The sequence below is a fragment of the Rutidosis leptorrhynchoides genome, chromosome 2 (genome assembly GCF_046630445.1).
Source record: "Rutidosis leptorrhynchoides isolate AG116_Rl617_1_P2 chromosome 2, CSIRO_AGI_Rlap_v1, whole genome shotgun sequence".
NCBI lineage: Eukaryota > Viridiplantae > Streptophyta > Magnoliopsida > Asterales > Asteraceae > Rutidosis > Rutidosis leptorrhynchoides.
This window is the reverse complement of record NC_092334.1, coordinates 612,313,448-612,321,319: the sequence shown is the minus strand read 5'-3', so window position 1 is coordinate 612,321,319 and position 7,872 is coordinate 612,313,448. Positions and strand designations below refer to the sequence as shown.

Below are 7,872 nucleotides of genomic sequence, written 5' to 3'. Positions count from 1 at the left end.
TCGATGTAACGAAAGTTTGTCTTTTAAAAACGAATGCAATGTTTGTAAAATTTATCATATAGAGGTTAATTACCTCGCGATGTAATCAACTGTTGTGAATCGTTTGTAATCGATATGGACTTCGTCCGGATGGATTAGGACGGGTCTCTACAGATCTAGCCTAAGACGTGTATACACTGGGTCGTGGATTGATTCAAGATAATATATATCAATTTTTTTTTCTGTACATCTAACGTTGGACAACTAGTTGTAGGTTACTAACGAGGACAGCTGACTTAATAAACTTAAAACATCAAAATGTATTAAAAGTGTTGTAAATATATTTAGAATATACTTTGATATATATGTACATATTTGTTATAGGTTCGTGAATCGACCAGTGGCCAAGTCTTACTTCTCGACGAAGTAAAAATCTGTGAAAGTGAGTTATAATCCCAATTTTACAATCTAATATTTTTAGGATGAGAATACATGCAGGTTTTATAAATGATTTACAAAATAGACACAAGTACGTGAAACTACATTCTATGGTTGAATTATCGAAATCGAATATGCCCCTTTTTATTAAGTCTGGTAATCTAAGAATTAGGGAACAGACACCCTAATTGACGCGAATCCTAAAGATAGATCTATTGGGCCTAACAAAACCCATCCAAAGTACCAGATGCTTTAGTACTTTGAAATTTATATCATATCCGAAGGGTGTCCCGGAATGATGGGGATATTCTTATATATGCATCTTGTTAATGTCGGTTACCAGATGTTCACCATATGAATGATTTTTATCTCTATGTATGGGATGCGTATTGAAATATGAAATCTTGTGGTCTATTGTTACGATTTGATATATATATAGGTTAAACCTATAACTCACCAACATTTTTGTTGATGTTTAAAGCATGTTTATTCTCAGGTGAATACTAAGAGCTTCCGCTGTTGCATACTAAAATAAGGACAATATTTGGAGTCCATGTTTGTATGATATTGTGTAAAAACTGCATTCAAGAAACATATGTCGATGTAATATATTTCTATTGTAAACCATTATGTAATGGTCGTGTGCAAACAGTATATTTTAGATTATCATTATTTGATAATCTACGTAATGCTTTTGAAACCTTTATTGATAAAATAAAGGTTATGGTTATTTTAAAAATGAATGCAGTCTTTGAAAAACGTCTCATATAGAGGTCAAAACCTCGCAACGAAATCAATTAATATGGAACGTTTATAATCAATATGAACGGGACATTTCAAAAATGGCGTCGCAAAATTCTAAGGCACCTAAATCTTAATCTAAAGAAAAAGCACTTAAAGAGTTTTACGGCAAAGCCTAAAAATTTAGAAATATAAAATAACTACGGCAAAATACTATAACTTAAAACTAGTTACGAACGATAAATATACAAATTACAAATTAAACGAATAAAAAGACACAAAATATAAAAATAAAACTTAAAGTTATAAAAATACAATTTTTATAGAAATAATATTTTTATATTATTTATTAAAAAGGTACTAATTTATAAATTAAGAGAACTAATTAAAATTTAAAATACAAAATTAACTAAAACTAAAACTAATTATTAATTTAATTAAATCCTAATTAATAATAATAATAATAATTAAATAACCCTAATTTCATAATAAATGCAGTCTGAGGTTTGACCTGTCAGACAGCTCCGCGACTGCGGTATCCAGGCCCAGAAGTGCTCAACGACTGCAGAGGTATACAGTCTCAGATGATTGCAGGTTCAAACTGATTCGGGCAGTTTCAGATTTTTTTTATATTTTGATTTTTTATTTTCTTTTTATGATTTTAATTTTTATCGAAGAATCAAGACAGATCAAGACAGATCATTGCATTTAATCAAAGAGGATCCTAATTTCCTTAATTATCGAAGAATCAAATCTTATCACGAAGATTTTCTCCAAATCCCTTGAACTCTGAAAATAACCATATCTACGTCAAAGGTTATGACGAAATATTATTTTCTCATTTCACTCTTTTTGTGATAGCTTCGCTTATACTCCTCACGTAGTCAAATTGTTTTATCCATATTACTCAATGATTATAAAACTCTAATTTTTAGCTCGTATGCGTCATGGAAACATATTTATTGTCAGCCATGACAACCTCGATCAAATTTCGGGACGAAATTTTTTTAACGGGTAGGTACTGTGACGACCCGAAAATTTCCAACCTAATTTAAACTTTAATCTTAATATGATTTCGACACGATAAGCAAAGTCTGTAAAGTTGAGTCTCAAAATTTTGGAACAGTTTACATAAATGCATTTACCCTTTTGACTACTCCCGACGATTCACGAACAATTATTTTTCACTTGATGTGCATATATAATTATATGTATGTAGATGTTAATTAAAAACTTGTTAAATATTAAATATATGTTATTATATATATACATTATATAATTAATAAATATTACATAATAAATAATATGCGATATTAATATGTTAAATTTAATTACAAATTAAGACTAGTTATTGTTGTAATATTATTATTTCTTTCATTAGTAATATTAATAATATTATTATTATTTGTAAAATTATGATTATCAAAATAAAGATTGTATATATAAATATTATTATAAGAATAATTAAGAGTATAATTTAGTTATAATTTAAATGTCATTAGTTATTATTATTACTAAAAATTTCATTGTTTATATTGTTATTAATAATTGTCATTATCCTTGTTATTAATATTACCTATTATTCATACGTAACATTATAAAAACTATCATTTATATTGTTATTACTAATATTATAACATTATTAATTATCATTACTTGTCACTTTATCAAATATATTATTATTACTAATATTATTATTGTGTTACTAATAAAAATTAATAGATTTATACTTGTTAATTATTATAACCTAAGATTAATTATATTATATAGATAATATATAAACAGATATATATCTAAGTACTGATATATATATATATATATATATATATATATATATATATATATATATATATATATATATATATATATACAAATACGTATTCGTAATCATTAGTATACATTTATATACAATTACATATTATATACATAAATATATAGGAATCAAATTCATAAAATATATCATTTTCAAACTGTAAATAATTTGTTCCTGCGTCTTAATTCGTACAAATCACAGGAACAAATCCAAAATCTGTTGCAAATCAACGTACGATTATACTGTGTCTAATTTTGTTCCTTGCCACTAAAATTGTACAAATCAACATAAGAATCAAACAAATTCTGTTGAACGTCAATTTCACTTTTCTTGATTTCCTTCTGACGGAATAAAAATTTGTCGAGCCAATCAAGCTTTATAACTTTACTTCTTCCTGGATTGATTCTATCTGTCGACATCTTCTTGAATATAAAACTATCGATCGTACCTCGAGTTCTATTTTAATCAATCAATTGCACAATAATATTCGCTACCGCAATTGTAAAAAATAAAAAAATAAAAACAAGAATATTAAGATACACACATATATATATTACTTACACACATGCAATTGCAGAGAGATTTTTAGGATTCATTATCGAAACACCTAAACCACCTTGAACTATCACCCAAACCCGATAGTTAAAACACATTCTCCATCAACCGCCACCTTAGAACCCCATGAAAACCCACTTTTAATTTTCCTATGTTCTTATTGAAACCACAAAATAATCAACTCCTAGCTAGCCACCTTTACCTAACTACAACCCCCACCTGTCGACTGCTACTTATAGTGGTAAACCACCACCAAACCACCACCATCCGAAACCTTTTCATTGCTCGAAATTACTAAGGCTTGCATTGCAAAACCGACGACAAAAACTGCTAATGCTGCCATATGTTTTTCTGTTTTTGGTTCAGTTATGTATCTTCACTAAAAATACCACCACTCCACCTTCATCACCATCATCAAAATCTTCGACCCATATAAAAACCACTTGCTATCGTTTGGGTTCAACACTCATCACCATTCAACTAATTCCGGTTACTGTTGTAATCCGACACCCAACAATAGCGAACACCACTTTCATCGAACACCATTAATCGAGGAAGACTGCTACTGCTTCGTTATTTACCTGCTATTTTTTTTACATTACCACCCTTCAGTTTTCGTTCATGACTATTAACATAATGATAAAATTATTACTCGATTTATTTATACTACTACTTAATCATTTGATTGCTGTTGCAAAAAGGTGAAATGGACGTTCAGATGATAGTGCTGCTACTTTTTATTTTTAACCGAAAGTGCCAAACCAGCTCCCACTTGTTGATTAAGATAAAGATTAGGATAAAGAATGATAATGATATTGTTGTCTTTTCTGTTCATGATAGTGAACGAACCCCACTAGTTTCCAGTTGTTTATTCACGGGACATATAATAAGTTTGAAGCAAAGCTGGACGATTAATTTAGTTTATGGGCCGCGGGGTTTTAAATGGTGATGGGCCGTTATACTCTATTGCACGTGGATTGATTGTGATAAGTTGAGTAACTATCATCGTTTTCGTATTTCGTTTGATTATGTTGTGAAGATAATGATGATGATGATAGCAAGAGGATGAAGATAAAGGATTAGAATGATGATGATGTATTAGGAAGATGAGGATGATGCTAGGGTTATGATAATGATTATGATAATAGAAATTGAATGAGGAAAAACGGTTTTGTATATGTTAACTAAATAATCATGCGAGTTAATACAAGAAAAGCTGAGAGGGACGAATGGTATGGGTATGTTCGGGTGTTCGAGAGGTTGCGGGTTCGAATCTAGGCAGAGACATTATATTTTTTAGTCTATTCTTTAAGGTAGTTTTTATTATTATTATTATTATTATTATTATTATTATTATTATTATTATTATTATTATTATTATTATTATTATTATTATTGTTATTATTATTATTATTATTATTATTATTATTATTATTATTATTATTATTATTATTATTATCATAAGTATTAGTGTTATTATTAGTAGTATTATTATCATTTTTATCAAAATCTATATTATTATTAGAATTATCATATAGATTATTATTAGTATCAATATTATTATTATTATTATCATTATTAATTTCATATTAACAATATTATTATAACAAATAAATATTTTCTATATAAGAGTATATTATGTACAACTACCTCAATACATCTAATTATATATATTAAGATTATTTATATAAATATTTACATATAACAAATTGTTGATTTTTGATATAATATTAATCATATGTATATATAAAACTATATAAACATTAACTATATTAAATATATACAAATTAAATATATAAGAATATAATCTAGGATATAATATATAAATTTATTCGATTTCGATTATATGTATTAATATACATATGAATGATATAGGTTCGTGAATCCAAGGCCAACCCTACACTTGTACAATTGTCGTCATATGTATTTTTACTACAAAATACATTATGGTGAGTTCATTTGATTCTCTTTTGCTCTTTATATTTTTGGGACTGAGAATACATGCGCTGTTTTTACAACTGCTTTTAAATATATTTTTGAACTGCGAATACATGAAATGCTTTTATAAATGTTTGACGAGATAGACACAAGCAAAACATTCCTCGAATGAATTATTATGCAGACAGAAGTTCTGTGGATTATTATTAAATTATGTGGACATGATAATTTCCACCAATTGATGTGAATATTTTCCCCTGATTATTATTGCTTGGTAACCTAAGAATTAGAATCGGGTATGGCCCTAATTCACGCGAATCCTAAAGGTAGCTACCGGGTTTAACACCCCCACCCAGAATGTTCACTAAACGGAAGGGCTAGTGGGCGTGGTGTTTAGTACTTCAAAGTTTATATGATTATTATACAGACGAGATGTTCTGTTTTGGGGATATTATTATGCGCATTATATGTTAAGGTCGGTTACCAAGCCAAGCTATGAAAGCAATGAAAAGTGAATGTTATGTATCGAGAGAATGATTTTATACACAGGTTATGTGTATGTTATTTTTGTGCACAAGATATGTGTACGGTTACTAAGATTTATGAAAGATGATTTCGTACACGAGAAAGGTGTACTGTATTTAAAAGATATCGCATGTACATTACAGGTGGGTATAGGATTCGGGCCCATTTGTACCATGCAGGATTTAAATCTTGTGGTCTATCAAAATGATGAATTTTATTGTTTTATGATAAACCTATGAACTCACCAACCTTTTGGTTCTCAGGTATGAAAGAAATCTTCTGCTGTACATTTGCTCATATTAGAGATATTACTTGGAGTCATTCATGACATATTTCAAAAGACGTTGCATTCGAATCGTCGAGTTCATCAAGATTATTATTAAGTCAATTATAGTTGGAGGTATTATGAAATAGTATGCTTGCCGTCAACTTTCGATGTAAAGAAAGTTTGTCTTTTAAAAACGAATGCAATGTTTGTAAAATGTATCATATAGAGGTCAATTACCTTGCGATGTAATCGACTATTGTGAATCGTTTATATTGTATATGAACGGGGAATTTCAGCATTGCTCACAACTGATTCGTATTGCGTGAATATCTTTAGTCATCATTTTCATTCGTCTCTCGAAAGCATCTATTTTTGCAAAAACGAAATCAAAGTCATGGCTAGAATCGGCTCTAGCCGCTTTAGATGAACGAAAAATATCTTTTTCCTGGTGCCACTCATGTGAGTGGGAGGCTGTGTTATCAATAATTTTGTGAGCTTCGGTTGCTTTTTTCTTCATAATGGAACCACCAGCTGCTATGTCGATGTCTTTTCGTGTAGTAATGTCACATCCTTGGTAGAATATTTGCACTATTTGATAAGTGTCTAAACCATGTTGAGGACATCCTCTCAACAACTTTTCGAATCTTGTCCACGCCTCATATAGAGTTTCATTTGGCTTCTGCGCGAACGTAACAATTTCTCCTTGAAGTCTCACGGCTTTACATGCCGGAAAGAATCTTTTAAGAAATTTCTCAACTAAGACATCCCATGTATCAATCGCCCCTTCAGGTAACGATTCTAACCAATCTTTGGCTTCTCCCTTTAAAGTCCAGGGAAATAACATGAGATAGATCTGTTCATCCTCAACTTCTCTGATTTTGAATAGAGTACAGATCCTATTAAAGGTTCAAAGATGTTCGTTTGGATCTTCTTTTGGCGTACCACTATATTAGCATTGATTAGTTACCATGTGTAGAATTTGTCCTTTGATTTCATAATCTGGTGCATTAACATCTGGCTTAATAATGGCGTGACCTTGGCCCGTGCGTGTGGCTCTCATTCGGTCTTCCATACTTAGAGGTTCCTGATTTTCCATGATTGAATTTGAATCACTAGAGGATTCTAATTTAATGGTTTCTTCCTCTACAATCTTCGGTTGAATGATTTGTGGTTCAGGAGGAATAATTAGTGGTTCAGGATCTTTGAATTATCCTTGAATATCCTCCGTGTTCTCAATTGTGAAGTCGGGTTCAAAAAATGGATTATCGGAAATTTGAATTGGAGTACTTGTTCGACTAGATGATGATTCTAAAGAAAAATCAACGTCGACAATATTGGCTAGATGTCTTGATCGAGTTACAGGTGGTGAACGTATGAAAGGTTGTGAACGTTTTGCTCGGTGCATTCACTGAATATCCTATTAGAAATTATATAAGTTATCAAATTAATAGACTTTTCTGCTTTTGCTCATGTTTTGAATAGTCAAAAGATGCAGCAGGGAGCCAGGATCCTTTAAATCGGAAAATTCACAACTCAGCTACTAACAAATCCAACTATTACTACGAAACAGAAAATTTTGGATGTCTATCAATTTAACCGCTTAAAATAATTTTTC

At 29.9% G+C, this 7,872-nt stretch overlaps 1 non-coding gene across 1 annotated transcript; it reads left to right on the top strand.

Moving 5' to 3' along the window:
- The first annotated feature begins 6,862 nt into the window (after positions 1 to 6,862).
- Positions 6,863 to 6,969, top strand: LOC139895102 (small nucleolar RNA R71). The gene has a single exon (XR_011775568.1). It is a non-coding gene; the product is annotated as a small nucleolar RNA R71 (small nucleolar RNA).
- The last annotated feature ends 903 nt before the right edge of the window (positions 6,970 to 7,872 follow it).